At 39.5% G+C, this 11,588-nt stretch overlaps 1 long non-coding RNA gene across 1 annotated transcript; it reads right to left on the bottom strand.

Moving 5' to 3' along the window:
• Positions 1 to 4,330: 4,330 nt before the first annotated feature.
• On the bottom strand, positions 4,331 to 6,028 carry LOC138105760 (uncharacterized). The gene is made up of 3 exons (XR_011148667.1): positions 5,917 to 6,028; positions 5,142 to 5,273; positions 4,331 to 4,992 (listed from the first exon to the last, which is right to left on the bottom strand). It is a non-coding gene; the product is annotated as an uncharacterized lncRNA (long non-coding RNA).
• Positions 6,029 to 11,588: the final 5,560 nt, after the last annotated feature.

Genomic DNA, 11,588 nt, shown 5'->3' with positions numbered 1-11,588 from the left:
CAGTTGGGGTACGTGGTCGCGCATCTCTTGCACATTCCTTCAAGCAAAAAATGTCCAGAATTTTTATACAGTTCTGAAAAGTAAGCATTTTATAAGGTATGATTTTATATGCCCACATATGTTTAGGTGTTAAATAATGGGTTTTCCTTAAGTTACGGATTTTAGTTCCCCTCCCCTTTCTTCATCTCCTTTATTCATTCTAGGTGTTCTCATTGCACAGACAACATTTCTTATCTCTATGCTTTCAAAATTATTTCCAACTGGAAACGAGTAAGCTATTCCTGTGTAACCCATCTCATGGATTTATAAGGTATTACTATTACTTAATCCAAACACATGTCAAAAAAAGCTTTTTCTTTCATTTTTTTATTGTAAACAACACAAATGTCAACATTTTGCAGAGAGAATTTGTTTTGTTTCAAGTCCTGAATTTTAAAGCAAACTAACCTACCCAAACCAAACAAAAACTGACCTGCATATTAGGGCAAATGAAATAAAAGAAAATAACCTGCATTCTCACAGGGTCCATTATTATTTTAGCAAATCATAACCCGGCTCAAAAAATTCAGGAACTCTGGATTTTCAAAATGCTTGAAAAGCTAATGTAGATAAAGCTTACCAATGGAAAGTGTTTTTGTTTTAGCAAAGCTAAAACCCTTGTGTTTTCTATTAATTTGAGGATTATAAAAGATGACAGAATCCATAAATCAAACAAAAATATTAGTCACAAACAGTCCAACATGTTTTCTCATACTCATACAATAAATCCCCTATGCATTCAGATCATTCCCATGATCCATTTTTATGCACTTTTATTAGACTGGCATTCAGAGACTTCTGATTAGTTTGTTCTTACAGTAACAACAGTTAAAAAGCAGAGAGGTAATAGTGAACAGACAAATTTTATGGGATATACATAAGGCCAAAGACCACAAAGAGATCAGCAATGCCAGAAGAAACCATCTGGCAGTGAGGTTTTTGTAACCTCCTAAATGTGCTATTTATTTTTATTACAATAGTGTATCAATAGAGACTACAGATTATTGCTTACTTATATCTTCGTATCACTGACATTCTTGACAGTGGGTAAGTAAATGCCATTTCTATCAAGGAAAGATGGCAATCTAAGAAACAGGTACATAAAAGACAAAACAAACCAGGCAATTCAGAGATGGAGATGGGCAGCTTTTAAAATAACTGATTAATACACTAATTTCTTTTGATTACCGCTGTTACTAATGACTTAGTGCACAAAGCAATAATCAGGATATACAGACCATTTGCTAGGTGCTCTGGGAACCCACACAGAGTCATCAAGAGAAAACTAATGGAGACACAAGTGTGAGCTGGAAATAAATGAGGTGTTGAGGCCAGATTAATTATTAGTAATACTGGGAGGCCAACATGAGGAGACATGATCTGAGATGGGACCTCAGATATCCAGAAGTGTTTCCTTCTCCCCTAAAGGAATAGTGACTCCCAACAAGGAAAAATAAGTCAAGGAAGAAAGAGGAGAAACTAAAGGGGAGACTCATCCCTAACTTGTGCCTAAAGAGTGTCTCATCCTCTCCTCCTGCTTCTCATCAGGTAACATTCCCAACCTCTCTTGGTCCTTCACTGTGTAAGTTGCAGCAGACAGGTAAGCTTGACCCACACACATACCATTATCAACAAAGACCAATATCAAGTTTGAGCATGATTTTGATAAGCAAGCTGTTCTCTCTCTTTTCATGGCCAGAGAAGAAAGACTTGTGCCAAGATGGAAGTGATTTTATTAAGTATTAGGATGAGCCCCTATAAGTACTCTTCACAGGTCTGCTTAGTTGCTGTATAACCCTGCTGCCTGTACTCTACAGGTCCCTAAGTCCTGAGTTTTAATTTCAGCCTTGTTACTTAAAATTGTGGGTTTGCACTGCCTCCTGGGTACCTGTCCCACTCAGGAGCAACAGGTGGGTACATAACTAATGTCTGAGACTGTCTGAGTTCCAGGATGTGCATTTCCATGTGCATCTGCCTTGCAGGGTTCACCTGAGCAGCAGTGGAGACTTCAGTGACAAAGAAGAGATCTGGGCTCCCTACTCATCCCAGGTGTATCAGCAGTCATGTGGATAACAAAACCTGTGGAAAGTGCATGGTGATCAAGCTTGTCCTCCCACCCTCTTTCTCTTTTTCCCCATTTTCTGTCAGTTCCCAGGGTCCCACATTAAATTGTCCCCCCTGCCCAATGAGGTGCAACATCACGACTCCCTCCTCTCCTCCTCCTCCAGATGCTATTGTCTTACAGGGAGTAGTCCTTCCACAACGTGCAGACACAGTCCAAGGGCCGCACTCCAGAACTGAATTCTCCCGGTTCTCAGCCCAGGGCCACAGCACCAGAGTGCATTGCAGAGAACCCAAGCACTTGCTTGTCTCACCTGGGGGCCAAGGAGTCTTAATCAATTTTCTGCAAAGGCATACAGCTGTACTGGAAGGAGTGCAGAGTAAGAAGTACATCACCCAAAACAGTCTCTAATTTATGGTCAAAGTACAAAATGGACAGATGACAGAGCGCTCCTAAATGGGCTTATCTTTCCCCATTTTTTCCCTTTATGTGTTATTCCCATCCTTCTTGTGCAGAACTGTAGATTTCCCAGGTGAGTGCTGAAGCACTGGGAGCTCTTTTGGAGGTGTCACTTAACAGCACGAGCTCACCTTCAGCATGATGCAAGGAGTATCCTTAGCCTGGGCTTGGAGAAACTGCTTTGTACACTTGGCATAACTTATGTGTAAGCTTATGGTTGGAGCTTGGAGTCTTCTGATTTTGAACAATACTAACCAGTTCTGCATGTACATCCTACATTTCTACATTTAGTAGAAATTTCCTGCAGAGATTTAACAAACATTGCCATGACATACTGTAGGAACATGCCTTTCTTTAAGCCCTGACTTACTTCTAATATTATCCACAATGGGTGAGTCATCATTACTGTAAACTCAGAGGGAACTGAATTTGAGGATTTGAGAACAAAGAACACAAACCTTAAGGAAACCAGGCTTCATTACTTTCATTCCCTATGGAACAGCTTGTTTCTAGATATATCACTTAAGAATCATATATAGCATGGTCATTTTATTTCTGAGGAACATGATTAGGCATCAGAGAGACATGTGCACTTTGTTTATGAAGGTGTATTTGTCCATAGTGCATGTAAGGATATTTTCAATGGGTTTAGATAGGCAGCTCATGTTTTCCTTACATAGCTGAAACATTGAACTTGATTATTGTACCTCAGATTAATGAAAAACATGAAACAATGTGATTAGAAACACTGTAATGAAATTGCAGCGGAGCCAAACTGACATCATCAGAACAAAACATTCATGTCCCAGTCCAATTTTTAGCCTGTTTAAACCTCTCTGAATGAAAGCATTGCTTGTTTGTTCACTTGACTGCTCACATGTGACTTTTACTGCCAGGATTTTTAATTTGCAAGATACTGACAAAAAAATCAACAACATATAAATACAGGTTAACTCCTTTTCCCCTGCGCAGTACTAAACCATCTTTTCAGCACCGACCCACAACTGCCAGATGAAAGAGAAGAAAGCTTTCTGTACTATTTTTCTGTCAGAAGGGCTAGCCATTGTGTTACTTTAGCACTTTGCTGAATAAACTAAAAACAGGACTTCCAAAACGTGCAACTATAAATTACTGAGCTACAGAGATGCAATTAGAAAGGAAATTAATATGGACAGTAGGGTGCCTTAATGTAAAATGTGACAATGATTTAACCAAAGGAAACCTGGATTTTGAGCACTAGATATTTAAACTAACTACCAAAGATAACTTATATTCTTTGTTTTCATAGTCAATTTTGCATTTGCTCAGAAAGACTGAGACTAAGTTGCAATATTATAAAAACAACCAAAAAAACCCAACAAAAAAACCCATACCAAAACCAAAGAGATTCATGTAAATAAGTTATTAGAGCTTCCCTTCAATTCCTGCTATTGGAGGCAAAGACTCCAGACAGCTACACACCAAGAATTCTGTGGGACATGAAACAAGGGACTCTTCATTACTGGAACAAAACACTCATAGTTACCAGAGTAAAGGTCCTAATTTTTCCATAAGGCAGACCATATTTAGGGGAAAATCACAGGTTAGGAATTGAAATGGGCCATAAGTGAAAACAGAAGTAAGACATTAAACATATGCTAAGTGCAGTAAACCCATTCATTGTTCTTTTGCAGTAATAGAAATCAGTTACCAGGTAATGTTTTACACCTTAAATAAAACAGCTGTATACATTTTCTTTTAATTAACATATTCTTTTTATTGATTCTCTGAACTTTTCAAACCGATTTTTAGAATACAATGCAGCTTAGGTACAGAAGTCGGAGGAATATGAAGGACATGGTATAGATCACTTTCCTAACATCAAAAGTTAGACTTGGTTGTAAAAACTGGCAAAGACACCACAAACCCCTCTGACTGACAAATATTCCAGTCTGAGGAACAAGTGTCCATTTTTAAGATATTCAGAGCAGCAGTTGCCCAACCATGGTGCCTAAGGAGGGGAATTCCCATATTTATTTTCTTCATAACATCCTCCACAGTCAACCTATTCTCTTTGGCCACAGGAAAGGAACAAGGTCCAAGGCACGAATTTAATATGTAAATTTCAGAAGATTCCAGCTACCCACAGTTTTCAAAGTGTCATTAATCCCAAAGTATTTGCAACAGACCCTGTAAGTGAAACATGGATCTTCTGAAGGGACTTCTGGAGTACTAGTCCTGTTTTCCCAAATAATCCGATGATAGACAAAAATGTCCTCAGGGACAAAGCAATCTTGTGTCATAAGCTCATCTTATCTGATAGAGGTCCAAACCCACACAATTGACAAGATTTTGCTTTTTACAGTCCCTCCTTTGCAGTAAGATGTAGGTCTCAGACATCACTGCAGAAAAAGGTTGATTTGTAGTGAGATGCAGCACACAGTGATCCATCCCTATGGGAGGAAAATAATCCATGCAACATTCAAAAGGAACTTATTCTTACTAGGACATCCCATTCTGCCTCATTTCTGCTAAACAAAGCACTAGAGAGGATGGGAATGTCAGGAGGAAACAGAAAAAAGCTCAAAGCTGTTTCACAGACCTCCATCAAAAATGCAGGAGAGCCCTTCCACTACTCTTGCTGTGGAGTGCTTTGCTGGAAAGAAGTCACACACAAGGCTTTCTTCACAAGAAGGTCTATTTGGATATAATTTGTATTCTTGGCTTCTTTAAGCTGCATGAATTTAATTAAAAGCACAAAAATAACAACTTCTAGCACCATGATGAAGAATGGGGGATGGATCCCTGGTCAGATTCAAGAACCTTCATGTTTGGTAGACAGCATGGTAAAGATCATGCCAGTTTCTCAAGTCTCCTTAGGCAAAGACACAGAAATTAGGTAGCATGCTTTCAGTATTGCTTATTGGAAGAGGAACCAAAAATGTGTTTGGCTGCTAGCTAGTGGAGAGATAGGAAGGATGTACTGAGACTGCTCTCTGGGGTGAAAAGTACTGAGAAATTAAATGCTGAAATCATTCCACTATGTCATACTAGCTACATTGTTTAAACAAGAGTAGTCTTTAAACCTTTTCCTGCCCAGCTTCATCCTTGAAAGAAAAATATTACTCCGTCAAATCTGAAGAACAGTGGAGAAGTTGTGTCGTATCTCTGAGAAGCAGGGGGACTCACCCTCAAGCATCTGCTCTACTTGTTTTATTTGTTCTGGTGAGGACCATACAGCACTCATCTTTCAAATCACGGGGTTTGCAAGTGGTTTGTAGCTAAGGCAGTATAGTAAGACACTCTGTTTTCAAAAATATTTTACATTTAGCAATAGGATTTATAAATAATATGCAAAGTGTGAAATGCAAACTTACCCAGGGATCAGCGAAAGCAGAATCTGTTTGAGATTCCTTAGTGGCTAATCAAAGCTGGCATTGCCTGCAGGTGACCTATATGCCAATTTAACACAGCTTAGATGTATGCAGACCATTGAGTGATTATACAGATTGTTTTTAGGAAGCTGAAAATAAGTTGATTTAGGCATATAGTTAGAAATACACTTTTGGAGCATAACGGAGGGATTTAACAGCAGTTATGTTCTGCAATAGACAGAATCACAAGGAAAAAACAACAGGAAAAGGATAAATGGTGTTATCTTGTGTATGCAAGTGAGCTACACTGGTAGAAGAATCAGTCTTACAACCTTTTGGTATGTGTACAGATTGCAGCAATGCAGCAGTGGAAAAATCCACGCATCTGTGAGGAATATTACAGAGGTTCAACTGCAGACTGAGTTTTTCAAATTAGTTAATTAAAAAAGCTATGCAAATATTTGCATTATTGTATGTGAAATGTATAGCACATGAATTAATGCTTTTCTTCCCTACAGGATACTAGGACATGGCCTTGTTTTTGTCAGTGTATAAGAACAGAACAATTATACAAGAGAAGGCAAAATATATGTGAATTTAAGACAATTGTCATTTAGGAAGTACAGGGTCTGATACCAAGAATTTCTGCAAGATCTCTTTGAAAAGCCTTGTGTAACACAAGCTGCAGCTCCCTCTGATTGCCATCTTGAATGATTTTTCCTTGGAATACTGACCATCCATAGAGCTTTTAAAACGTCAGTCATTGCTGTGAGGATCCTCTGATGGATATTGCAGGAACACAGGGATTTACATTTCATAATTATCTTTCTCAGTTGAGGCCTACAGTCACAACTAAAATGCAAATAATAAATATTAATAACTCTTCCTAAGAGTTAAAGTGATCATTTCAGACAGTTAAATATTATTGAAGTAGGCCCCTGATGTGTTTGTCCCTGTCTCATGTGTATTTTTCTGCTGCAGTATAAGCTCAGCAAAGAACAATTCAAGTGTATGCCACATATTTTCATTATATGTCCTTCCTTACACAGGATCTTTGCAGCGAGTTGGTGGACGAAGCTTCACTTTCATTTACAGCAAGGTGACTCTGGAGTAAATCATTTGGATTCAGTTGAATTACATTGGTATATAACTGAGAGGAATTTCCTCTGATAGATATAATTTCCATGCATGATATATGTACGTTCCTCAACAGTAATTAAGACCAGATGTTGCTTCATATTTATGCTCTAAGTGCATGGCTATTGTTTTTCTCTGTTACCTCAAAAGACAGTTTTCTGCCATTCCCATACATGGCTGGTACTTTCCCACACATTCTACAACTAATAAGTTACAAAGATTCCCCTGAACAAGTATCTAGTGCAATTTAAAATTTAAACGCTTGGCAAGGAATTAGGCAACAGGTGCCTGGTATCCATCTATTGTGTATTTACAGCTGGAGGAATTACAAGCTGGGTCTTTCTAAAAAAGGTTTGGAACTCAGTGTCTCCAGAGGAATTGTACCGAGGGCTTGACACTGGAGCAGGGACAGCACCCGCTCAACAGGGACTGCAGGTACAGAAGGGAGCATGGTACAGAGGCTGGGGGGTGTCTGCACACAGGGCCACATGCAGGAAGATGAGGCTAACTTACATTTTTAGACTGGCAATCCTGGTACTTTCCATACATGCCTGGGGCTTGGGAAGACTCCAGAAAAGCCAGCCAAGACTGTCAATTTATTCAAGCTTTGTAAGAAAAACTCTGAAAAACTTTGAAGATATAGATACACTGTTTATATAATACATCAATACATATTTCAATATATATTTAATATATAGGTGCAAACACACACAAATATGTGTGTTTGTGTATATATGCATATTTTGATGTTCACAACCCTTTACTTGCGGCCTCTTAAACTAAAAGAAAAATGTTTTACACTGACAGAAACATTAGTACCACTACAGGAGTTAAAAAGGATACTGACTGATAATTGCAGTCACCATCTGTGATTCAATTAATTTCTCAGACACAAGCTCTGCATAAACACACAATGAAAGACTCTTTTTGTGGCATGGAATATAACCCTAGAGAAATTTGCAGAGGCTATACCGAGGCTCTTGCAAATTTATTACCCTGTTTATTTTGAAAGACAAAGGCCTCTAATTGTGTCAGTCATAAATAACAGCTGTAGTGCAGGCTACATTTATCAGTAATCATGTTTCTGAAAAGACTAGCCTTTGCTGAACTGTTGCACTGAACATGAATGAAAGCTTAGAACTAACTTTGCAAACAAATTCTTTAGGTATTCAGGGCTGAATGAAGATTATATTAGAACAAGCCTAGATTTTAAAACAATATCCTTTTTTTTTTCCTTCCAATTTCTTCATATTTAACAGCCAACTGGAGGAGGTCATAGATTCATAATTGGATAACAAATTCTGTGACCTTCATAAGAGTACAAGTTTCTAGAAGACTAAGGAAACTGATGCTTTGTCTTTACTGGTTAATTATCTTTTTTCCCCCAGACATGTACTCAGAGTATGCACCTTGTTATATGTCTGCCCAGTATTTAGCCCAAAGGTGGTTTGGACCTGGACTATAGTTTATAAGTACATCTGTGTTGCTGCCTGTTCTGAGCTTCCCCGCCCCCTCCCAAAGACACGTGCTCCTGCCACATGCTCCGAGCTCCTTTGTTCGAAGCGCGGGCAAAACCAAATGTAACTCAGACTCTTCAGCAGTGTCTGATTGACCGCTCACCCCGGGTCCGCCCCCAGTCCTCCCCTTCCCCCTTCTCCCAATAAAGGATAGTCGAGGGGAGGCTCCGCTCTCTCTCGGCTCAGCTTTTCCTGTGAACATCTGTAGTTGTCTCTCTCCTTTTTTAAGGCTTCTAACTGCAGGGAATTGAGCGGGCAGGGAGCTATATTTCTCCCTCTTTGCTTCTGCTGATGGTATTTGCTCTGCAGCTGGTACAGGTATCGCTTTTAGAGCTATTAAAGTGCTAGATCGCCTGTGCTGCCTCTCTGGGTTGCTCGAGGCTTTCTAAGGCATTGAAATACAAGCGCTAGCCGGTATAAAGCTGAAAAGATACCATCCACACATCTGCAGTACAAAAATCAGAAAAGGCAACCACTGAAGAAAGATATGTATGCTTTTCTTTCTAAAACTTTTCAAGGTATCTGCTCAGCATGAATATTCTGTTTCAAGCAGATGAAAGTACAGATCAGATTTCAGAAAGCACCAGGATGAATTCTTACAGAGCAGAATTTCTCTTTCCTAAAATTTCTCAAAATTCTCCACCTCCTTTGCCCTTGCCCAGGCACAGGTATCCATATTTGCCTTTGGGACTGTGTATGGTCAGAGGGAAGCAGAACAGCCACCAACACAGAAACAGTGCCACTGTCCACATCTGAGCTGCCCCTTCCAGCTGTCCTGCTGTAACTTAAATGATCATCTAGGTGAAGAGTGGCTACTTTTATTCAGTAAGAGAAAGGTTTTGCTAGTAGAGACAAGAAGGCATTTTGAGAACTTTACCGTCTCTGTACTGCCAGGTCTTATTGCTGTAATTATTGTTTGTTTTGCTGGGAGCTTCAGGTTCTGGAGTTGTGAAAAATCTCAGCTTTCATTAAAAGAAAAAGTAGGTTTTGTGCCTGCAGAGACAAGTCTGAAAACACGAACTTAAGGCCTGGGGGATAAAAAAAAGATAGAAAAAAAGTACTTAGAAAGGTATTACCTGAGAAAAAGTTAATTACATGAATTTTTAGGGCTTAAAGTCTCATTTCTAAAGGCAGAAAACTGGGTATGATGCACCTTACAGCTAAAAAACTCCTTGCAAATGAAGATAATTTTACTTTTCTGAGCACATTATGCTTCCACAGAGCTCACAGAAAGAATGGGAAGAACAAAGAACTTCACTCCTATGACAATCAAAACTAAACTACCATTCAGCTGCTCAGGCACGTTGCTGAGTGCAGCATGTCAGGGTACCCCGTCACTGGAGATCATCCGAGAGATGGATGGGAAAGTACCAGACACATCCTTATGATGAAGGTGCTGCTATGGCAATATGAGCAGAGCAGGTCGTTGCACCCCACATAACTCCTGACTGGGGGATATGTCACCACCCCTGCTTCACACTGCCAGTCACCAGTGGTCCCTGTGCTGGACCTGGCTCTCCAGTGAGGGATAAGAGAGTAGCTCCCCTCCACTTATCTCCTATGCCTTAGTGCATTGACTTTCAGAGCAATAGAACTGAAAGCCAAAATGAGACAAAGCTTCGGCAGATGAGTCTGCTTTTGTCTTCACAAGGTCAACAAATATCCCTCCAAGTAAGTTTTTTCAGCCTGTAATCTCTCCTTTTTCTCCAGATTAAATAGCCAAGACATTTTTTCCCCATCTTCTTTTTCCTTTACAGACAAAAATATGGGTTTGTGTTGTTACCTTCTTAGTGCATTTTCCATTCCCACTCCTGCCATATAGTCCTACATGAGGTGCTGACCCTTGCAGGCTCCAAATCCCTCTTGCTGTAGGTGAAAGCTTTTGTATACACCAGTATGGGATACAGTGCTTCACACATCACTGAATGAAACTACTATATGGGGATTTTTTCCCCCCAGGAACCAACTTCTTTCATATGTTTTTGTGCCTTCATTTTCTTTCTGGTCCTGGAAGTCCTCAGAGCAGATACTACACACATATGCTACCAGAGGGATTGAGAACACAGTGCAAGCACAAAGAAAGAAGAACTGGGGATTGCTGAGTTCATCTATCTGTAACAACTTGGTAGCCATCAGCAGGAAACAGGTGTTGCTCAGGGCAGCAGGCAGTGCACAGAAAACAAAATCCCTAAGACAGGATGGATCAGGAAAATCACAGCATGACCAGATGTAGTCAGCCAAGGTGCTCTGTAATTTGTAAAAAGGTCCCCAGGAACTGTCCATCTGTGCAGCCAACTATGTGTCTGGGGAATACAGATATAACCTCCAGTTTGCTGGGAATGAGTGAAACAGATGAGGAGGAGAACTCCCGTTCCTTGGAAAGGGAGGACCAAAAGGATATTATGATCTGAGAGCTTCTGGAATTTTGGCAAGAGTCTAGAGTCTAAAGGTAACAGAAAATTGTGCACTTGTTTCAAGTAAATACACGGAGAGAGGAGGTTCCTCTTATTCAATAGGCTCCATATTTAATTATTAAAATAGTAACATAAAAGAACTAGCTTTTAAGACTCAGAGTTTGTGTATTATATGACTAACATTTTCAAGCTGTAGAATTGCAACCACTGCTTTACAAGGGGATGGAACATCTATTTCTTATTGTGCACATTGCCACCATAACTTCCAGCTTGTTTCATTTTAACTACATTTCCAATCAATAATCTTAATTTTGGCATTTCTCAACTGCTGAATTTTGATTTTAGGTCTTCGACATTCTTTTAGCTTCTTGTACCTCATAGCCACAAAATAAGTAACTGATGACTAATGCAAATCACTCACTGGGAATGTTGGCCTCTCCTCACTAAACCAGTGTCAATAAATTAGTATGGTTATTATTTCACCCGTTTTCATAAAAGCAACTTAAAATACCTAAAAAATACAATCCTCCTCTACTTATATTGGTCTCTGTGAGCACTTGAAGCTTTACTTATTAGATGTGAATCTCTGCTGCCTGTGCCTAATTTC

Source organism: Aphelocoma coerulescens, chromosome 2 (assembly GCF_041296385.1).
Source record: "Aphelocoma coerulescens isolate FSJ_1873_10779 chromosome 2, UR_Acoe_1.0, whole genome shotgun sequence".
Classification (NCBI taxonomy): domain Eukaryota; kingdom Metazoa; phylum Chordata; class Aves; order Passeriformes; family Corvidae; genus Aphelocoma; species Aphelocoma coerulescens.
The sequence above is the reverse complement of the archived record's forward strand: the minus strand, read 5'-3'. Positions and strand labels throughout refer to the sequence as shown.